This window comes from Nuphar pumila, chromosome 2 (genome assembly GCF_984573655.1).
Source record: "Nuphar pumila chromosome 2, dmNupPumi1.hap1.1, whole genome shotgun sequence".
NCBI classification, from domain to species: domain Eukaryota; kingdom Viridiplantae; phylum Streptophyta; class Magnoliopsida; order Nymphaeales; family Nymphaeaceae; genus Nuphar; species Nuphar pumila.
Window position 1 is genome coordinate 122,718,574 of NC_143250.1, and position 13,127 is coordinate 122,731,700.

Below are 13,127 nucleotides of genomic sequence, written 5' to 3' on the forward strand. Positions count from 1 at the left end.
CGGGTTGTTGAACTACGACTCTCTGACCTTAGGGAGGAAGGTATACACTGACAGGATCCTTTTGAATAAACAACTCTATTACCGAAACTTTAAAAATAAAATAAAATATAATAACCATTTCAGATAGAAATTTAAATTTTGAATTTAGCATCAACCAAGGAACGTCTAAATCTCATATAGATAGGAATTTTTGGTGGTGCAGCTATGCTATCAATTTGTTAGTCTCTCATCGTATAGGGGGGGCAGGAAGCTTAGATTTGATGAAAATGATGGTGAATATTGATTGTAGGCTTTATGTTACAATTTTAATGGTTAAGTAATTACAGCCACTTGTTATGTGTAAATGGTGTATTAAGTTTAATAACAGTTTGTGATCTCTATGTTAAGTGCATTGTCTGTTCGATTTCTTTTGAAGGATTCAGTGTTCATCTGTGTTTAGTGTTAAAACATATGTAATAATACCATAATACCCGATAGGGGTATTATGGTCATTTCACAAAGTACCCCATAGGGGTACTTATTTTGTTTCTCTTAATTTACTATTTTTTTTTATTTTTTTTTTTTAAATTTGTATTTTTTGGATACCGAAAAGGGGCCCCACAATGGAGTCGTTGGGGGCCCCCAACGGTCACATATGTGACCGTTGGGGGCTCCCAACGACTCTATTGGGAGCCCCTTTGGTCTCCTTTTCTTATAAATAGGAGGAACCCCCCATGTATGATGTATTGCTCTTGAGAGCTCCTCTTCAATAATACTGATATTATTTTTCATGTGTGTAGCCTTTTTATAAGGCCTTTCGTATATCCCTTAGTGGATTTTCTCTCTTATGCTTGTTGCATTTGTCCGTGTGGGACATAGTGAATGCTTTAGCATTTTTGGATTCTTCCGCATATTTCATTTCATGGTATCAGAGCCATACGATCCTCTAAGGTAAAATCGTGTATCTCTCTATCTTTTTTTTTTCTTTCTCTCTCACCTCCATTTTGTAGCAATGGAAGTCAAGATCGATCTATCATTCAAGCTCAATGGGAAAAATTACATGATGTGGGCATCCGCAATGGAGAATAATCTCAAAGGGAAGAAGCTTTGGGGTTATGTAATGGGGACCATTCCGGAACCCCAACTTAAGCTCACAAAGATGGAAGAAGATCAAGAGAAAGCACTTGAAGGCGATGCTCGTCTCAAGGCTATTGAAGACTATCATCATCAAATGGAAGATTGGGAGAGTAACCATGCAAAAATCCTAGCATGGTTTATGAATAATGTTGAACTTAAGGTATGTGCAAATATTGCTAAATTCCGCCGGGCAAATGAAGCTTGGTTTTTTATGAAGGGTATGTTTACCCAAAAGGATCTTGCAAGAGCTTATTTTTTGCAAGAAAAAGTGAGAACCACAAAACAAGGTGACATGAGCATACAAGACTATTATAGTGCTCTAAATCCCTTGTGGGATGAATTGGCTCTTTTAGAGCCTAAATGGGTATCTATGGAGGATGTGGTACTAAGACAAAAACAAATGGAACAAGATAGATTGTTTCAATTTTTATTTGGGCTTCGTCCCGAATTTGAACAAGTTAGATCCTCACTCCTCCATAGATCCACGTTTCCTCCCTTAGAAGAGGCTATTGCCGAGATTACTCAAGAAGAGACTAGACATAATATGGGTAAAAGTATTGATGAAGTTCTTGCCGTATCTAAACCCGGCAATCATGTCAAAACATACAAACCACCTCATTTTGGTAAGCAAGGGAGTGGTGGGAGAAAAATGATTATATGTCATCATTGTTATGAGCCGGGACATATTAAACCTGTTTGCCCAAAGCTAAATGGAGCATTCAAGCCAAAGGTGGCTTCCGTTGAAGAATCATCCACCAAAGAAGATGACGGCAAGAACAAGGATCTCAAAGATACTCTTGGACAAATCTCCTTGGCTCTCCAACAAATTCTAAAGGCTACTTCTTCCACCTCCGGTGCCGCAATTGCCTCATCATCACCTCCCGGTACGTACTCTTGGATTTTAGATTCCGGAGCTTCTTTTCACATGACCCCTCATGAAAATGCATTAACCAATGTGCACACCAATTCAAAAATGTCTTGTGTCTCTACGGCCGATGGAACCTTTCTCAAAATAAATGGTGTTGGAACTCTTGATTCTAAAAAATGTTCAAATTTTCCTTGTTCCAAAAGTTAGAATAGTTCCAAAATTAAATCTTAACCTCTTTTCCGTTTCTCAAATAGCCGACCATGGATGTGAAATATCTTTCTCATCCCAAGGGTGCTTTGTGCAGGATCTCCGGTCCGGGAAGCGGATTGGGCAAGGCCATAGGAAGGGAGACCTTTATTTTATGGATAATTTAATGCTTCCAAATACCTCATTTTGTACTTATGTCCAAGACAAAAATATTGAAACTTGGCATAAAAGGCTTGGACATCCAAGTTACTCTAAAATGTATCTTTTTCCTTTTGGACACAAGTTTTGTAAAGAAAAAGATATCAATTGCAAAGATTACATTTTTGGCAAAATGAAGTCTACTCCTTTTCCTATTAGATCCTTTGTGACAACAAGACCTTTTGAATTGGTGCATTCCGATGTTTGGGGGCCATCTCCGGTTCTATCTAAAGGTGGTTATTCATATTATGTTACTTTTATTGATGATTATACTAGATATGTATGAATTTATTTTCTTAACTTTAAATCGGAAGTTTTTAACTTCTTTAAAGAATTCCATGCAAAAATTCAAAATCAATTTCAAAGTCAAATATCCATTCTTAGATCCGATTCGGGTGGAGAGTACTTATCAAATGATTTTCAATCATATCTAAAACAACATGGCATTTGTCATCAAAAATCTTGCCCAAGAACTCCTCAACAAAACGGTCTAGCGGAAAGAAAACATAGACATATTTTGGAAACCACTAGATCCTTACTCATTTCTAAAAATATTCCTAAAAATTTTTGGGCCGAAGCCGTGTTAACCTCCACCTATTTAATCAATAGGATGCCATCTTCAAAATTGAATAATATCTCTCCTTATGAAAAACTTTTTAATATGACACCCGACTACAATCGTCTTCGGATTTTTGGGTGTAAATGCTTTGTTCTTTTACATAAAAGAGATAAATTGTCACCTAAAGCAATAGAATGTGTATTTTTAGGATATGGTGAAAATCAAAAAGGCTATAGATGCTTTGATCATAAAAAAAAATAAGTTATTTGTCTCTAAAGATGTAACCTTTTTAGAAGATGAAAATGGATTTGACATATTGGAAAAATCAAATGAAATTGATTATATATTTATCAATGATCTTTTAGAAGATTCAAATGATGACTCTTTGAGTCATCCAGAAGTTTTAGAAAATACTCATGATTCTCATGATAATGATGTATCACCAACTAATGGTGACAATCTCCAAGTTTACACTCGGCGTGAGGAAGCTCAACCTATTAGTGCTTTAGAAAAAATCTTGCGGCTTAATGAACCCCTAGAAGAAACCTCCCTTAGGCGTTCTTCTAGAGAATCAATCCCACCTAATAGGTTTGTCTCATATGAAACTCTTTCACCAAAATATAGAGCTTGTCTAATAGCCTTGCATTCTTACTATGAACCCTCCCATTATAATCAAGCAAAAAGTATACCTCATTGGGTTGAAGCAATGAAAGTTGAACTAGATGCTTTAAATAAAGCTAAAACTTGGGAAATAGTTCACCTTCCTCCAAATAAGAAAGCTATAGGATGTCGATGGGTCTACAAAGTCAAAACAAAAAGTGATGGTTCCCTAGAGCGTTATAAAGCTAGATTAGTTGCTAAGGGATACTCACAAGAATATGGCATCGATTATGAGGAGACTTTTGCTCCCGTGGCTCGCATGACAAGCGTTAGAACTTTAATTGCGGTAGCACCATCTAAGAAATGGCCTATATTCCAATTAGATGTTAAAAATGCCTTTCTTAATGGTCAGTTGAATGAAGAAGTATATATGGACCCTCCGCCGGGAATCAGTGTTAACCAAGGTCAAACCCTTCGGTTGTTAAAAGCCTTATATGGTCTTAAACAAGCCCCTAAGGCTTGGTATGATAGATTTAGTGCTATCATGTTACAATTGGGATTTCGCTCATGTTATACTGACACTGCTCTTTTTGTTAAACATGCAGGTAATAGTATCATCATCCTTCTGCTTTATGTTGATGATATGATCATCACTGGCAATGATGAAAGTGGTATTCTTAAAGTTAAAAATATGTTAAAACATAATTTTGATATGTCTGATTTGGGTTTTCTCAGGTACTTTCTTGGTATAGAAGTTGCATACTCTCCTCGAGGGTATATATTGTCATAGATGAAGCTTGCTGCAGACATATGTTCCAAATCTGGGATTTCAGATGATAAAAAGGTGGAGACTCCCGAGGTTATCAATGCTAAACTACGACTGGAGGATGGAGTTCTGCTGGATGATCCTACGCCCTACAGGCAACTCATAGGCTCCCTCACCTATCTGACTATCACCAGGCCCGATATTGCTCATGATGTGCACTCTGCAAGCCAATTTCAGCATGCTCCTACATCTGTGCATATGAGTGCTGTGCTCCGGATCATTCGATATATTAAAAATACTTTGACTAAAGGGCTATTCCTATCCTCAATCTCTTCCTTAGATTTACTAGCTTATACTGATGCTGACTGGGGAGGAAACCCAAATGATCGAATCTCAACTACTGGCTTTTGTGTGTTTCTAGGAGATTCACTAATTGCTTGGAGGTACAAGAAACAGCAAAAAGTCTCATTGTCTTCTACTGAAGCAGAATACAGGGCTATGGCAACCACTACAATGGAGCTTGTGTGGCTTCGAAGTCTTCTTCAAGATATGGGAGTCGAAATTACCGGTGCTTTGTCGCGACAACAAAAGTGCCATCTATATTGCCAGCAACCACACCTTTCATGAAAGGACTAAACATATTGAGATGGACTGTCATTATGTACGTGATGAATATCTTCGTGGGACAGTTACACTGCCATATGTCACTTCAGAATATCAACTTGCAGATTTCTTTACCAAAGCCCTGCCTGCTCCTCGCTTCTTGTTCCTTCTTGGCAAACTTTCGGTCATTCCCCCATAAAGTTTGAGGGGGGTGTTAAAACATATGTAATAATACCATAATACCCGATAGGGGTATTATGGTCATTTCACAAAGTACCCCATAGGGGTACTTATTTTGTTTCTTTTAATTTACTATTTTTTATTTTTATTTTTAAATTTGTATTTTTTGGATACTGAAAAGGGGCCCCACAATGGAGTCGTTGGGGCCCCCAACGGTCACATATGTGACCGTTGGGGGCTCCCAACGACTCTATTGGGAGCCCCTTTGGTCTCCTTTTCTTATAAATAGGGGGAACCCCCCATGTATGATGTATTGCTCTTGAGAGCTCCTCTTCAATAATATTGATATTATTTTTCATGTGTGTAGCCTTTTTATAAGGCCTTTCGTATATCCCTTAGTGGATTTTCTCTCTTATGCTTGTTGCATTTGTCCGTGTGGGACATAGTGAATGCTTTAGCATTCTTGGATTCTTCCGCATATTTCATTTCATTTAGTACATAACAGAATTTTTTTCGTTATGATTCAATTGCCAAACCCAAGACTCACGTGTGTACCTTGGGTATTTTCTTCTTACATACTGTTAAAATAGCAAAAGTATAGTAAGCAGCTTCTGTGTGAATCCAAGAATGAAAATCGACGACTATGGACTTTAGAAATTTTCAGGTTTAAGCAGGTTAAAACAAAAGTATACATGTATTTCCTATGGTGATCCTAACTGTGAATAAACCAAGTCTCTAATATAGTCTTCTGCACAAACCCTTGAAACCCAACCGTCGCCAACCCCGTTTGCTGGCTGTAGATAGGCAGTACACAAGAAAAAAAAAAGGGATTAATTAGTTTTGTGAGTGTTCGGTGGGCTGGCTGTCAGACCAGCTGAGTATTGATCGGTTGGCCAGGTCAGGCTGGGCCAGACCCGCCCTGAAGCCGGCTGGGCACCTGGCAGTCCAGCCGAGTGGTTCGGATGGACATGTCGGGTTCTGTCAGGCCCAGTCCAGCCCTCGGCTGGACTGGTGCAGGCCTTGACAGACCTGCCAAGTGGGATATATATATATATATATATATATATATATATATATATATATATATATATATATATATATATATATATGTTTCTTTGTGCGTTTAAAAGCTGCAGACTTTGCAAGGTGCATGTAATTCAATGCTTTTATTCACATGTGTTAACTTATATGATTTACTTTAGCATTTTATTATTTCAGGATTTGGGTTCAAATGCATGCGTAGCGAAAAAAAAAAATATAGGAATGTGTATTGTCATGGGATTAAATTTCCAGATTTCGTTAAGTTTGGTTGAAATATCTTTATGCATGCAACAGAATGAAATTTGCACATGCTTGCATTTAGTATGTAATGGGTTACCCGAACTGGTATTGCATAATTGAATTTTCATGTGCATGAAGATAATGAAATTGATATGCTATTACATGATCATAATGGCATGAGTGTTTGTATGGGTTGATGGGTTTACACTTGGTTTGATTCATGCCAGAGAATGACACTGCACACATGTCTAGGCTGTTTATAACATGCATGTTCATGGTAGTAATGTGTAGTCATTTTTTATGTATGTAAAGACCATAAACCATCATGCCTTGCATATAGTCAGTGACATGATTCATAAATAGAAGCATGCAATTAAACTGGATATATGTGAACTCGTGCATATGCTTATGAGTTTATTGTCTCACACCCATCTCGAAAGTTTGCATACACGAATATGCATTGGAAAGCATGTAAAAAAAAAAAAAGTAATGCATAGTGGCAGGTGATTGAGGATTTTGCTTATGAATGCAGTGATGATCAAATTGGATCATCAGGGGCTATGAGCCTCGAGAACCAGTTGTTCTCTGTTTTAGTTATTTTGATTCATTGCAACAAATCAAATGTGATATTATTGTTTTACCGCATTGTTCTATGTTGTCACGGGCGGTGGTCTCGTGAAAAAGCTTAGCATGCTGATGTGCAAGTTTATGTTATTAATTCTGCATGTTAATTTGCAAATGTAAAAGAGATGAATTAATAACAGATCAAAGAAAAAAAAAGGGTAAAGAACAGTGTAATTCATTTTCTCTTTGATATCCCTGTTTTAGCGTGGGAATCTTGGATGTTGCGGTTTGGGAAAAACCGTGAGGATACAAAAAACTTTGTGTGCGTTGTTGCCCCTGAACCCGATATTGAGGTTCTTCTCCTGGCCACGGTTTTAGGGAGAGTCCGCCACTTTTCCTGGGGGTGGTGTGTTTTGACACAACTATTGTTATTTTGGTATACTAATAAAGTGGCGCCAGTGGATGCTGTTTTCCATGGTGTCCCCGACTTTGGATGTTGTTTTCCAAGGTTCCGATGGATGGTGTTGTTTCCTGATATCGGTCGAGGGCTAAGTTTGGAACCCGGTAATAAGATACAAATTGTGTGTTAAGCTACCCCGAGAACCCTACTTGACCTCGGGGATTCTACCCGTTTGGTGTATCTGCGGACAATGGTAAATTAAAAAGAGGAATTTAAAGATTGTGTGCATTTAATAGGACATGCATATGGAAAGATGGGAGCTTAAATGAAAGATAATAAGGGTTCATGCATTACACATAAATCATGCATATTCTTGCTATGCATTAGTTCATGCATGTTTACCTGTTCACTTGTTGTTATATATCGATCATTGCATGATATTGATCTCTTTTGCATTTAATTGTCTTATTGATTAAATTGTTATCAATGTTACTTACTTCGTGTTCCCTCATGTTCAATGTTTAATTTTGCATGAATGGTTAATTGTCTTATGAATTGATTATAACCGTATTCCTCAAAATATTACATGGATCTTATTTATGCTGTTTTTCTTATTTGATTCATTAGGGAAACCTGTACGTAGAATTCTTCAGATTTCTGACCCTCTTCTTTTATTGGTTTTTCCTAGACACAGGTGATCAGTGAAATCGACTCGCTTCTGAGGGGATACGAGGGTCACATTTGTTTCAGACGGATTCACTTACGGACATAGTGGCTCTACTTTTGTTTTCTTTTAGTTCTTCTTATTTCCTGCAAGTTATTATTTCACGTTGGATATTGAGTATGAGACTCTTATTGATTCATTAATAAAAGAGTTTAGTTGGTTGGTTATGGATGATAAATGTAAGTTTGTTTGTGGTGTGTAGTTATCCAACTGAAATTGGAACTGTAAAGACCCCAGGTCTCTGGGAAGTTTTCCGCAACTCTTAGGAAAAAAAAATTTGCATTTTTCAAAGGTATGAGTTGGGGTCGTTACATTAACACCCCCCCTCAAACTTTACGGGGAAATGACAGAAAGTTTGCCAAGAAGAAACATGAAGCGAGGAGCCGGAAGAGCTTTAGTGAAGAAGTCTGCCAACTGATATTCTAAAGTGACATATGGTAGAGCAATAGTTCCTCGTAAGAATTCGTCACGAACATAGTGGCACTCCATTTCGATATGCTTTGTACGCTCATGGAAGGTATGATTGCTCGTAATGTAGATGGCACTCTTGTTGTCGCAACATAATTTTGAGGCTTCGGTAATATCAACCACCATGTCTGTAAGCAGACTACGAAGCCATACAAGTTCCATTGTCGTGGTTGTCATAGCCCGATACTCAGCTTCAGTGGATGATAGTAAAACTTTCTGTTGCTTCTTGCATCGCCAGGCAATCAAAGAGTCCCCTAAAAAGACACAAAAACCAGTAGTTGAGACTCGATCATTGGGATTACCTCCCCAATCGGCATCAGTATAAGCAAGAAGATTCAAGGAAGAAGAGGAGGATAGAAAAAGTCCTTTATTGATGGTATTCCGAATGTAGCGGATGATTCGGAGAACAACACTCATATGCACAGTTGTAGGAGCATGCTGAAATTGGCTAACTGAGTGAACCGCATGGGTGATATCTGGTCTGGTGATGGTTAAATAGGTAAGAGACCCAATGAGTTGTCTGTAAGGCGTGGGGTCTTCCAGAAGAACCCCATCCTCCAACCGTAATTTGGCATTAATAACCTCGGGAGTCTCTACTTTCTTGTCATCAGAAATCCCAGACTTATAACAGATATCTGCAGCAAGCTTCATCTATGACAAAATATATCCTCGAGAAGAATATGCAACTTCAATTCCAAGAAAATATCTAAGAAAACTTAAATCAGACATATCAAAATTATTTTTTAACATATTTTTAACATCAATAATACTATTTTGATCATTCCCAGTGATAATCATGTCATCAACATAAAGCAACAATATTACGATACTAGTACCTGCATTTTTAACAAAAAGAGCAGTGTCAATATAACAAGAATGAAATCCTAACTTTACCATGATATCACTTAAATGATCATACCAAGCCTTAGGAGCTTGTTTAAGACCATACAATGCCTTCAAAAGCCGAAGTGTTTGACCTTGCTTAATATTAATTCTCAGTGGTGGATCCATGTAAACTTCTTCGCTTAAACTTCCATTTAAAAAGGCATTTTTTACGTCAAGTTGATAAATAGGTCATTTTTTGGTTGATGCGACAGCTATTAAGGTCCTGACACTGGTCATTCGAGCTACGGGAGCGAATGTTTCTTCATAATCAATGTCATATTCTTGGGAGTATCCCTTAGCGACTAATCTAGCTTTATATTGTTCTAAAGAGCCATTGCTTTTAGTTTTAACTTTGAAGACCCAGCGACAACCAATAGGTTTTTTGTGTGAGGGTAGATTAACTATTTCCCAAGTATTGGCCTTTTTTAAAGCATTTAGTTCAACTTGCATTGCTTCAACCCAATGTGGTATACATTTAGCTTGATTATAGTGAGTCGGTTCAAAATAAGAGAGTAGGGTTATTAAGCACACCCGATAGTTGAGGGTTAAGGAATCATAGGATACAAACCTATTTGGGGGTATTGATATTCTAGAAGAATGTCTAACTTGTGGTTCCTCAGTGGATTTAGAAATTTGAGAGTATTTTTCGAGGGCACTAATAGGATTTTCTTGATTTCTTCTTGAGTAAACATTTATATTGGTATCACTATCATAAACATTTATATTTGAATCACTATCATTTGAGGGTGTTATGTCAAGATGGGATACCTCACGTGTATCATCTATGTTTTCAAGAAAATCTTCTTGTATGTCATCAAGAAGATCATATAAGAATATATAATCAGTTTCCTTTGTTTCTTCTATTTTATCAAAATCGTTCTCTTCTTCTAAAAATGTTACATCTTTTGAAACATATAGTTTATCATTCTTAAAATCATAACATCTATACCCTTTTTTATTTTCACCATATCCTAGAAAAACACATTCAATTGCTTTTGGAGATAACTTATCCCTTTTATGTAATAGGACAAAACATTTGCAACCAAAAATACGAAGACGATTGAAATCGGGTGAAAATTTAAAGAGTTTTTCATAGGGAGAAGCATTTTTTAACTTAGAAGAGGGCATTCTATTGATTAGATAAGTTGAGGTTAGAACGGCTTCGGCCCAAAACTTCTTTGGAATATTCCTAGAAACAAGTAATGTTCTAGCGGATTCTATAATGTGTCTATGTTTCCTTTCCGCTAGGTCATTTTGTTGGGGAGTCTTAGGACATGACTTTTGATGGCAAATGCCATTTTGGGTTAAATAGTTTTGGAATTTGTGAGATAAGTATTCGCCACCGGAATCGGATCTTAAAATAGATATGTTATTTTGAAATTGATTTTGAACATTTTTATGAAAATCTTTAAAGAAAGTAAATACTTCCGATTTATGACTAAGAAAATAAATCCAAACATACCGAGTAAAGTCATCAATAAACGTAACATAATATGAATAGCCCCCTTTAGACATAACCGGAGAAGGCCCCCAAACATCCGAATGCACCAATTCAAAAGGTCTTGATGAAAGAAAAGTTCTAGTTGGAAATGGAATAGACTTCATTTTTCCAAAAATGCAATCTTTGCAATTAATTTCTTTTTCCTTACAAAATTTGTTTCCAAAAGGAAAAAGATACATTTTGGAATAACTTGGATGACCAAGTCTTTTATGCCAAGTTTTCATGGTTTTTTCTTGGACATAAGAACAAAAATAATTTGTAGGGAGATCGAGATGGTCCATATAATAGAGGTCTCCCTTTCTATGGCTTTGCCCAATCCGCTTCCCGGACCGGAGATCCTGCACAAAGCAACCATTAGATGAGAAAGATATTTCACATCCATGGTCGGCAATTTAAGAAACCGAAAAGAGGTTTAAATTTAGTTTGGGAACAACTCTTACTTTTGGAACACAAAAATTTTAAGAATCTTTAAAAGAGCCAATACTTGAAATTTTTAAAAAGGTTTCATCGGCCGTAGATACACAAGAGTCCTTTGAATTGGTGTAAACATTAATAAGTGCATTTTCATGGGGGGTCATATGAAAAGAAGCTCCGGAGTCAAGGATCCAAGAATACGTACCGGGTGATGATGTCGAGGCAATAGCCGCACCCGATGTTGAGGAAGAAACTTTTAGTATTTGTTGGAGAGCCATAGATATTTGCCCAAGAGTTTCTTTGATGTCATTGTTCTTGCCTTCATCTTCTTTGGTGGTAGTTTCTTCAAGAGACGCCACCTTAGGCTTGAAGGTTCCAATAAGCTTTGGGCAAGCGGGTTTAATGTGACCCGGCTCATTGCAATAATGACAAACAATCATTTTTCTTCCTCCATTGTAGTTTCCTTGTTTCCCAAAATGAGGAGGTTTATAGGTTCTAACATTGTTACCCGATTTTGATATGGCAAGGACTTCATCAACATGTTTACTCATGCCAAGCCTTATCTCCTCTTGAGTGATTTCGGCAATAGCATCCTCAATAGGAGGAAAAATAGATCTATGGAGAAGTGAGGATCTCACTTGCTCAAATTCGGGACGTAGCCCAAAAAGGAATTGAAACAATCGCTCTTGTTCCATTTGTTTTTGTCTTAAATCAATATCTTCCATAGAAACCCATTTTGGCTCCAAAAGAGTCAATTCATCCCATAGTGGGTTTAGGGCACTATAATAGTCTTGAATGCTAGAATCACCTTGCTTGGTGGTTCTAATCTTTTCTTGCAAGAAGTATGCTCTCGCAAGATCCTTTTGGGTATACATACCCTTTATAAAGGACCAAGCCTCATTGGCTCTACGAAATTTAGCCATATTAGCACATACCTTAAGCTCAACATTGTTCATAAACCACGCAAGGATTTTTGCGTGATTGTTTTCCCAATCTTCTACTTATTTTTGATGATTTTCAATGGCCTTGAGGCGAGCATTTCCTTCAAGAACCTTTTCTTGACCTTCTTCGTCCTTTGTGAGCATAAGCTTGGGTTCCGGAACGGTACCCATGACAAAACCCCAAAGCTTCTTCCCTTTGAGATTATTTTCCATTGCCGATGCCCACATCATATAATTCTTTCCATTGAGCTTGAAAGATAGGTCAATCTTTGCCTCCATGATGTTGCCAAGAAGTGAGAAGATATCCACTAAATATGAGATACACGAACTACACCTTTCCTTCAAGAAACGAGTGGCTCTGATACCATGTAATGAGATATTGCGGAAATATAAAGAGTGCATACAAGCACTTACAACAATGAAAAAGAGACAATATCACAAGTCCACAAAGGGACAATACAAGCACAAGCCTTTAAGAAGGTAACAATATAAAAAGCCTCTTATTGAGAAGAAAGAAAGTTCTCAAGAATGAAAAATATACAAGGGGTTCACCCCTATTTATACAAGAGGGAGAGGAGAGAAGGAGAGGCCAAAGGCCTAAAAAGGGGGCTCCCATAGAGTCGTTGGGAGCCCCCAACGGTCACATTTGTGACCGTTGGGGGCTCCAACAACTCTATAGTTGGAGCCCCTTTTGGTCCTCAAAAATAACAAAAAAAGAATTAAAAAAAATAAAAAAGAAAAAATACATTTTATCAAAAATCGAAAATAGTTGTTTTCAAAACAACGGTGAAATTACAAAAATACCCCTATCGGGTATATATACATATATATATAAGAGATACATTTTAACAG